This window comes from Nematostella vectensis, chromosome 6, assembly GCF_932526225.1.
Source record: "Nematostella vectensis chromosome 6, jaNemVect1.1, whole genome shotgun sequence".
NCBI classification, from domain to species: domain Eukaryota; kingdom Metazoa; phylum Cnidaria; class Anthozoa; order Actiniaria; family Edwardsiidae; genus Nematostella; species Nematostella vectensis.
In genome coordinates, this window is record NC_064039.1 from 10,998,823 (window position 1) to 11,009,521 (window position 10,699).

Here is a 10,699-nt window from a genome sequence, read left to right on the forward strand (position 1 = left end):
GGGCTCGTGCTGCCCGTGGGGGGGGGGGGGGGGGGCACTGATGGTGACATTGCCGAAAATAGAGGCCCTCTACATCTTCTGCGATGTCGTAGGCCGCACGCAATGCCTCGCCTTAGACGAGCCTTCAAACGTTCTCGCTTGCCTAGAAACCCGCGGGAGGCCGCACGAGAAAGTCATCTATGGGCCCGACATCCCCGTTTGTGTCGCAGCATCTTCCTCTGAGTTTATCTCGAGTATCCAAATATGGATCAGGGATGACCGCGGTAGACGGGTGGACTTTAAGGGCAAGCCTGTTCGCCTCGTATTAGAGCTAACCTAGGTCCGACATAACAAGCATGGCAAACAGCGACGTTAGCAGCGGTGCCATATACCCCTCGCTTCCCAGCGTCTGCCCCCCGACTTGCCCGCAAACGCACATGACGCCCACCGCTCCGGCAAGCATCGGCGGCGACGTGCAAAGCTTCCGACTCCAGAAAATATGTGACACTCAGGCGGTTCTAGACAACAAGATAACACATCATCGACAGGTGCGGAAGAAGTATAAGCGCGCCTTTGCCGTTACCCATGCTTTGTCTGTGGCATCCGGCATCGCTGCAGGGGCGCTTTCCAGTGCCGGGGTGGGGGTCTCTTTGAGTGGGATAGGGGTTCTGATCGGCGGTCCGCTGGCAGGGGTCGCTGGGCTGGTCGGTGTCGTGGGCGCGGGGGTAGTCTCTAGGGGTCTTACGACCAAGGTGGCTAAACACGAAGACACGATGGTTTTAGCGGAGAGTAAGAAAAACTCGATCATCGAGCTGGTCTCTAAGGCTCTGCAGGACGGGCATATCTCAGACGAAGAGTTTCGGCTAATACTTCAGGAACAAGAGAGATACTACGCGCTCAAGGCCGCTATCAGAGCTCGACACGGCCTCGCACCGCGTGATAAAAAAAAGCGGGAAAGGGCCCTCCCTGGAGGCACGCGAAAAGATGAAAAAGAGGCTGCGAGAAATTCGCGAGGAGTTCGGGAGCGAGGTGTTCGAGTAAAACTCAGGTTTAAACGCCACGCCAGCGGCTTTGAATTTACGGCCGAAAAACGGTTATTCCGCGCTCCGTAGGTTTTGCGTAGATTTATCCATGCGCTTTTTCGCCCCGACCTTATGTACGCGGAACGGCCCCGGCCTACATTAACAATTGCCGGTTATTTATGTACGTGAAACGACCCGGAATACATAAGCAATTGCCAATTATTTATGTACGTGAAACGGCCCCGGCCTACATTAGCAATTGCCAATTATCTATGTACGTGAAACGGCCCCGGCCTACATTAGCAATTGCCAATTATTTATGTACGTGAAGCATTATCTGCCTGATACATAGAAAAGAGACGGGGCTGGGGGGGCTCGGAGGGGGGACTCGCGCCTCCCAAGCCTAAGACGGGGCTGGGAGGCCCGGAGGGGCGATCCGCGCCTCCCACTAGTTTCTATGAAACCCCCCAGTCCCCCCAGAGGATTGCAAGATGGTGCCGAAAACGAGACTTCATTCAAAATCAAGAGCGGAAAACCTCGTGCTTCAAACACCGTTTTCGCTCTAACTTGATGCTTCTTCGTGGTTTCTCAACATTCATTATCTTCCTAATGGTCAAAAGAAATCTGTAAGTTACACATTAGATATGATATTGATTTTTGTTAATATTCCGGTAAATTGAGAAGGAATCCAAGAAAAATACTATTTCATAAAACTATTCTTGTAATGAGGGAATGCATTTTTGTGATGATCAAAGCCAGCAAGCTGAAGTATCTGAGCTTTTGTAATAATGAGAAAATAAAGAGGGAGATATTACTGTTCTTCTTTGATGTTGTTATTATAATAATATTAAATTATTATGTTGTTATTATACAAGCTGGAGTCGGGATTTGAATCAAACGCGGTAACTTATCACAGCCATTTTATCGCTCGTCGGTTTTTTCTTTCTTCTTCACTTGACTTCGCCGCTCAGACATACACAACAGTCAAACTATTCAGGGTTTTAGCTTTCTGTGAGTATATTTGCCAATTTTGCTTACTTAAGTTAGACTTGTTTTCTTTTTACGAGTTATTTTACATGATCTCTTATCATCCTATCGAGCTGGCAAAACAACAACACGCAACCCGCGGGGGAGTAGGACAAAATAAAAGGATCAAATCCTAACACGCAGTGGTGGGGTGGTGGTTACTAAAAATAGACAGATTCGGAATCGACATGGCGCGCGGGTAATACCAAAGTGTCCCTCTCTTATCTTATGCTCTCTTGGGTAAACATAGGGCGAAAATCAAAATTAGTGAAAAATAAAAAAACAACTTGCTGAAAAGACGTGTGTAGTCTAGTGTTGTGTTTATGTTTTCCTTTTGCGTGTTCTTTGGTCGTATTAAGTGCACCAGTCCCTTAGATTCAACTGAGGAGTTCCAAATAAGAAATTTCGAAATCGCTCAAAATTGGTTTAAAGTTAGCCCCTGGTTCTCTTATCATGTTTAAAAAGTTTGAGTTACATACAATAAATATTTTTCGAGAAATTCCGAATTTACGATTTTGCCTATAAAATCGCCGATTTGGGGGCATTTTTCACCTTTCGTAAAAAATCGCAAAATATTCTTTAAATATACGCGGAATTAAAAATAGCGATACAGATCCTTAGAAAGGAGTTGATAAGGTATAAATCGAGTGGTTTCTTTACTTTTTCCGGCAAAAAAAAGTATATTTTATTGCTGTCTAAACATGTCCATAAAAAATATCGACTTGAATAATAGCTTAAATTAGGGGCTTATAAAACCGATGGTACATGGATTTTCGCAGAAATTTTGCACTTTGATCAAACATTGGTGTTATTTCTTTCGATTCAGCAAATAAAAAATTGGGGGAATCAAATTCCCGAATTATAATGAAGCCGAACGCAACCCCATGTCGGGCTCAAATAACACGCGATTTTCTTGACAGCCGTCTTTATTAGATACACATACCTGTTTGTACAGGAGACAAACCACAGATAATAAACTCTACCCTTACTGTATACTAATCTCAGATGCTGTATAATTGTCTTGGTTCATCCTTGGAAGTTACTGGAAGTCAATAAAGACATTACAATGAAAAATATTTGCTATTTTGTACAGACTTCAGTTCAGAACGCCTGCCGGAATGGCAAACTTTGAAGGATTTGTTTGGGTTTTAAAGTTTCTTTACGCTCAATTGAAGTAAAAGATATTCAAACACGTCAGTTCTTACCTTCTGCCAAGAGGTTTCTGGGAGAAAAGCCGATTTGTAAGATTAATTTCAATGAAAGGTCAAGTACTTGAACACGAGTCTTGTTTCAGATGACAACTGATCAGCGGTCTACCAGATGAGAATGCATGAATTTGCAAAGGAAACCCGATATAAAGAATAGTTCAACTAGTCGGCTTGCAGTTTTTATTCTAGATTGTTTCTTATTTTATGTTCTTCATTCTATAAAAAAACATATTAATGATGCCAAAATTATTTTAAAAAGATACCGTAGGAAACACCAATCGAAGAATAAAACACAAATACCACAAGCAAACATGCTTCGTTGACATAAGGGCATAAGCTAAAAGAATTGTCACACTCCCTCAAAGCGGCATCCTGTTACAGTAACACCTCCGTTAGCCACAAAAGGCTTTAGGGCAACACAGAGAGATCACATGAGGCTGCTTCTTATAAAATCAGGCAAGCATAAAATTGTAATTCAGATGATGCTTGATATTTTTCTTGATCATGACTACCTGTGATTACGCTGTTTGCGTGGGTGGTCCTTGTGGCCCTAGCGTCGATTGCTCGAGCAATTCAAAGTGCGTTCTTAAACTTTAAACTGAGTTTGAACTTCTTCTTGCTAGAGCTGGTAAGTGAATCATGATTTAACGACCGGAGTATTTGTTAAGCGCGCGCGTAGGTGACTCTTGAAACGCAAATGTAATCACAGGTAGCCCAGGCAATGGTTGCTTGTCCGTAGCTCGGAATTCGGCTGTTCTGAGAGGGGACGAGTAAGGCGACGACGAGTGAAATGAGTTCTCTAATAGAAATCTGACTACCCCCGAAAGAACAAAGAGGGATTTTTTTATGCCTTGCAGTATCTTCACGGGACTTTTATTGTCGGATTTGGCTACGTACCAGGGTTATCTAGCTTATGCTTTATAGTTTTGTCTACAAATAGCACGTCAATTGGGAACCGAAAGTGGACCCTCGGCCGCTGTGGGCGCACACCCTGCATCCCCCCTCCCCCTCCCCCCCCCCTGGGCATATTTTGGGGAGTCCCTATTTCAACTCAACTTCCCGTTTCGTAGACTCAACTTATTTATCGCGCACCTCTGCTTTCCTTATATTAGTTTATGTGTGTTCCGATGTTTGTGTGTGTGTATGTGGGGGGGGGGGGGGATATGCGGCGGAGATTGATTTTTCATTACGGACTTTGCGCAAAAGTACAGACTAGCTCACAGGCTAAAACATCCCTCGCATTAAAACAATGTCAATCAGCATTATATCTTTCGTTTAGCGAAAGTATTATTTTACCCCTCAAACACGGGGAGTAGATCGTCGTCTGTATCGGAATCATAGACATGTTCATTCAATCTGTCGCAAGCTCCAACTGATTTTGTAACCCTTTTCCAGGCAGTCTTGTTGGCATTGCACAGTTGTTGTTCTTGTTATATCAAGCAAAGTAGCCAATAACGAGTTAATGTTCTCACGGCAATCTACGATTGTGCTTGTGCAGAAGGGAAGTAGCCCATAGAGGGTTACTGTTCTAACGGCAATCAACAGTTTACATTGAGTTAACTGACAGCTCATCAGTGGTTGGACAGAGTGATATTTGTTTTCTCTTGCTACAAAGTAGCGAAGCAGCCCATTTAAAGTCACTATTCTCACGGTAGTCGCCGATTTTCCAGCTACCGATTTTTCAAACTACTTCAGTCACCTGGAGCAAGTCCGTAATGAAAAAGAAACTCCGTCCCACCGGCGACCAGCAACAACGGCACATTTACCCTAGGGACTCCCACGCAAAAGGTAAAACCTTTAAAAGAAAAAGTCGACAACAACGCAGATTTATGTTTTTTAGAACGATATTTCGGCTGGCCAATACCTGCCTTCTTCAGCTTCAGGTTATAAATGAGTTACAATGGCATGTTACAGCTAGTATATGTACAAAGTTCATTGATGATTAACTAACAAAAGGTAAAAATAGTAATTGAGTAAGGGGTGACTTATGGAAGATGGTAAATAGGGTGGTGTGGATCACTAAGTAGCTAAACGGTTTCTTCACATATGTTTGTGTATTAAAAAAAAAAAATAAATAAAATAAAAATAACCCGGTCCGCCGAGGTCTGGTCCGCGTAGGTCCTGTCTTCATTTTACAAAGACCCGCTCCCATTATTGATAAAAATTTCTGCAGTAATCAAGCAGTGCTCATGCGCACACAACTAATATGCAGATAAACGTAACGTATACAATTTTTACTCTTACGCCTAAGTTCTTTACCAAATCATCAGATGTTTTTAAAATAGATAAACAAGACATGATATCGCCTTTTTTAAAATATGATTTTCTAATAAAGAAAGACTAGGACTCAAAACGGTATGTTCTTATCGGGATTAGGATACCTGTGGAAAGTCACGCATTTTCATCTGGCAGACCGCTGATCAGTTGTTGTCATCTGAAACCAGACTCCAGACTCGTGTTGTAGTACTTGACCTTTGCATTGAAATTAATCTTACAAATCGGCTTTTTCCCTAGAAACCTCTTGGCAGAAGGTAAGAACTGACGTGCTTGAAGACCTTTAACTTCAATTGAGCGTAAAGAAACTTTAAAACCCAAACAAATCCTTCAAAGTTTGCCATTCCGGCAGGCGTTCTGAACTGAAGTCTGTACAAAATAGCAAATATTTTTCATTGTAATGTCTTTATTGACTTCCAGTAACTTCCAAGGATGAACCAAGACAATTATACTGCATCTGAGATTAGTATACAACAAGGGTAGAGTTTATTTTCTGTGATTTTTCTCCTGTACAAACAGGTATGTGTATCTAATAAAGACGGCTGTCAAGAAAATCGCGTGTTATTTGAGCTCGACATGGGGTTGCGTTCGGCTTCATTATAATTCGGGAATTTGATTCCCCCAATTTTTTATTTGCTGAATCGAAAGAAATAACACCAATGTTTGATCAAAGTGCAAAATTTCTGCGAAAATCCATGCACCATCGGTTTTATAAGCACCTAATTTAAGCTATTATTCAAGTCGATATTTTTTATGGACATGTTTAGACAGCAATAAAATATACTTTTTTTTGCCGGAAAAAGTAAAGAAACCACTCGATTTATACCTTATCAACTCCTTTCTAAGGATCTGTATCGCTATTTTTAATTCCGCGTATATTTAAAGAATATTTTGCGATTTTTTACGAAAGGTGAAAAATGCCCGCAAATCGGCGATTTTATAGGCAAAATCGTAAATTCGGAATTTCTCGAAAAATATTTATTGTATGTAACTCAAACTTTTTAACCATGATAAGAGATCCAGGGGCTAACTTTAAACCAATTTTGAGCGATTTCGAAATTTCTTATTTGGAACTCCTCAGTTGAATCTAAGGGACTGGTGCACTTAAAGCGCCTTTTTCAAGATTCACGATTTGAAATTTTAATACGAACGAAGTGAAAGGTAGGAAATGTCTAATTTATGGACTGAATAAAATTTTGTTATTATGCGTGAACATTACTCTTTAGGATTGAGGCACAATTTAGAAAATGAAAACGAATTAAACGCTCAAAATAATTTTATTCACGTCCAAGGGACTTTATGCTAATGGTCGAGCATGATTTTATTGTAAATTTCCTCTTCTGATCTTCGCAATAAATCATGGTAGTGAGACACCGAGAGAGAGAGGGTCGTAGAAAAGCAGCGAAAGATTTTAAATATTTCGAATCATTTTTCTACCTTCTGAAAGGGGAATCCTCCATTTAATTGAGTATTTCGTGTGTTTTTATTTTCGTATTATGACACCATCGATCCTCTCTTCAGCCGCCTCCGGCTTTCACGTATGCAAAACGACTGCGCATGCGCTATGTTGGAATTTTAGATTCAACAAAGATGGCGGACGCCTGGTGGAAAATCCAGCCAAATACTGCCAAGATTCTACTTAGAACTCAATAACTACTTCGGAATAAGACGGCTTTATTGACTTAGAGTATCAATGTGACTCAAGCCATGTCGATCATGGCTCCGAATTGTGAGTGGGGGTGGCAATGTGCGACAAAACAGACAGTAATTCCATTACAAATCACCAACTCTGCCAAGTTAGGCTCTCGATCTAGTCAATCTAGCCTCTGGAGGTAAAACGCCAGCGAACTTTGTGGCACTTGAGGGTCAGTGCATGTTAGTGAAATGTCAAATCTATCCTCTAGTATAGCTGATCCACTCGGGGAACCAAGTAGTGGAGCTAAATGGCTTTTGGCAGCTTCTACACTGAGGCAGCTTCTATATTTCCTTGCGTCGTGGTATTGTACGTTTGGTTCCCCCTTGCAATAGCTGTGACATGTAAAGATATCCATGGAGTACTTAGGGGGGAATTGCTGTCCAATCGATAACTGTCACGGTAAGTAGAAGTTGTAAACGCATTGGCCATTAATAGGGAAATAAATGTACATACACTAGAACCATTCCTACCAAATAAAGTTGCTTGAGAAATGATTGGTGGAAGAAACCAAAATGTAGTTCACCCAAGTTTGAGACTTGCAACATTAATGCTAATTTGAGAATTAGGTTGGGTTCCTGTGGTTGATGTAGTAGCTCTTGTTACATGTGGCTGTTGTTGAGACAGTGGTTGTGGTTGAGAATGTGCTACAGGTTGAGATTGGCTCGTCTGAGTTGAAGGCTGTGGTACTGCAAAACTAGACAGTACTTTGTCAACATGCTCATTCCACTCATCTGAATAGTAATATTCTGCAGGTTTACTTGAGGAAGTATTAATTTCATCGACAATGGTATATTGGACTGATCTCATATACTGGCTGGATCTGTCATTTTCGTTGGGCTGATAATACTCTTATTGAAGGCATCAGAAAGTGTCTTCACTTTCTCTAGGATGGAGGTGGTGCAGGATGGGCATAGCTGGCTGTTTGTTTGTATACAGATATCATGGAAAGTGTGACCACAAGTTAGTCTAAATATTTCAGTATCACTTCTATTTACTGTGCAGTTTTGATTATCACAACAGTTATTTGGATCTGGAAAACATGACGAAGAGGATTGTTTCAAGTCCTTGTATGATAATGGGAGTGCTTTGGAGTTAATTGAGTTAGGTGAGCAGTTCTGGATAGGTTTTTTTTAGCTTTATTGTATGAGGCTATTGTTCTTGGTGCACATCCAAATCTAGTCAGAAGGCCACTGTTGAGGGCAGATCTTGGCAGTCCATGCAGGTGGAGGTACAAACCAAGATCCTTCAGTAATTTACTAGTTTTCTGAGACCTGAAAACAAGAATATGCTAGACATTTAAATAAAATGAATACTAACACTGCCCTCAAATGTATTTGAAAAATCAAAATTCATTTGTTTAGAGAGTACATTTAATGCCATATTCTAATGGAATATTACTGGTATTTTCAGTCATGGAATCACTTAAAGTATAACATACCTAAAGTAAGCCAAAGTGTGTAACAGAGTAACAGTGCGCTGCTCTTGTAGGGCGGAATGCTTGCATCTGGTCATGGTTTAGAATTGTTGAATATAGCCCTGGTACATACTTTTTGGCAAAGTCTCTCGTGGTTGCTGGGTCATAGAGTGGTGCTGAGTCAGCATCATAGTGCCGAAACAATGCAATTTGGAATTTTCCTACTTGTTCGTCAAATGTCTCATCTGATGATAAAAATAATTATATCAAAAAAATTCGGGGGAGGGGGAGGATAAAGACAGTTGTACAATGTGAATCAATATTACAATAGCCCATTTTCTTACAGTTCTTTTGTTACTTTACAGATTGTTTCCTCAATGGACCCAAAAGAAGAAATGACAGATCAATGCAAAGGGGAGGGGGTGTGGCATTATTTGCTTCATGCCCTCCTGCCAATCCCTACCCTCATCCCCCCACTCTACCCTTGGGTGATTGAGAAAATTTTGATAATTACCTTTATTTTGATATAAGCTAGTCATTATCTGCTCCCATTGTTAGGTATCTACATCTCCTCGGTCATTTTTCTGGCCTCACCGAGGGGGGTCATCAGGGCATTCCAGGAGAGGGGGTCTAGGGGGTTTCTCATTAATATTCTGTAGTTTGTCAGGCACTCTAGTCAGAACAGTAAAGTTTTGATATGCTTTCACATATTATTTAATGAGGTTAGGGGATCTTGGGATAAATTTTGCAATGAGTCGCACAAGCAAAGCACAGGTGAACGGGTAGTCTCCAATATCTGTAAACAACAAAATACATATTATAATTACACATCTTTTTTGTTATGTCACAATTAAAATCAATTTACACAACCATGTATAATATACTTGCATCAAAGGCGTTTATTTGTCCATAAAGCATGACTTCGAGACACCCCAGCTTGTTTATATTATGTTGTTTTGTTTGCACAAGATATACACGTACCTTGCTGATTGAACTCTTTGGACTGGTTGACATTTTGACATTTCTGTCATCACATGCTGCTCTCTGTTGATGGAATTGCATATATTATTACTCCAATATTTTTCATAATCAGTGCAACCCAAAAGTATGTTGTACTGTGGTTTTGGTTTGATAGTTGATTACTTTTTTTACGAAAAGTAAACTTGCCTTCCGTCGCCACCAGTTCCCGGCTTATAACCGGAGATCCTGCGTCCTACATCATCAAAAACCACATAAAGCCTTGTAGGGATTTTACTTTTAGCGAGACCACCACCGTGTCCCCAGAACGAAGGACAAGAGCAACGTTTGTCTTGGCGTGTGACTTCATTTCTGTGGTGTAAACAAAGCCACGAATCTTCCGGTATATCAGCATTTATTATATCAGCTACTCTCGATGTTTCACGGCTTGCAAATGAATCTACACGCGTACGTAGTCAAGTAAAACGTGAATAACTCTCCTCTAAATATATAAATGCGCTTGGAAGGAAAGCCCAATATACAAATACATTTATTAGATGAGATGTAGATTTCCCCTCTTTTCCTAGATATATTTGTGAAAGCGATTGCACGCATTGCGTAATTTGACCTTTTGTAGCAGATAGAGTCTCGTGTTCACAGCTGCGCTTAGCAGCAGAGGACGTTGAAGCAACCAGAATTACCCGGCGAAAATGCTGTTGGACTTGTTCTGAATAAACTGTAATGCCTAAATACTGTTTCAACTCGAATTAAAAGGTATCATGTAAGTACCCCCCGGATTTGAATAAGGAACTGAGCGAATAAGGAAACAGACGAAAAAGGAACAGCGAATAAGGAACCAGAATCACACTGGTACAAACTTGTCTGTTTTCTTTTCGGATCTGTGTCAAATCTTGAATGAAAATCGAGAATTTTAACGCGAATCTCGAAATGCACATAAAAAGTAGACCATGGATGCTGTATTATCTTCTCCTACGAGGATAAATCTGTTTTAAGTCTTAACCCGATAATTTACAAGCGAAAAGCGTTTTGAAAGAAGTAAGCACATGGCGATTTCGCTCCTCCCCAGCCGCCATCTTGAATGAAATGCTCCAAAAGTCACGCG

The 10,699-nt window shown here is 41.0% G+C and overlaps 1 protein-coding gene and 2 long non-coding RNA genes across 3 annotated transcripts in view; 2 read left to right on the forward strand and 1 right to left on the reverse strand.

The window, feature by feature from the left end:
- Window positions 1-10,699, reverse strand: part of LOC5503780 (F-box/LRR-repeat protein 2) — a 35,252-nt gene that overhangs the window by 23,575 nt on the left and 978 nt on the right. The window lies entirely within an intron of this gene.
- On the forward strand, window positions 5,679-6,063 carry LOC125568121. Its single transcript, XR_007312113.1, has 2 exons — window positions 5,679-5,766; window positions 5,930-6,063. It is a non-coding gene; the product is annotated as an uncharacterized LOC125568121 (long non-coding RNA).
- LOC125568120 lies at window positions 7,083-8,877 on the forward strand. The gene is made up of 2 exons (XR_007312112.1): window positions 7,083-7,604; window positions 8,226-8,877. It is a non-coding gene; the product is annotated as an uncharacterized LOC125568120 (long non-coding RNA).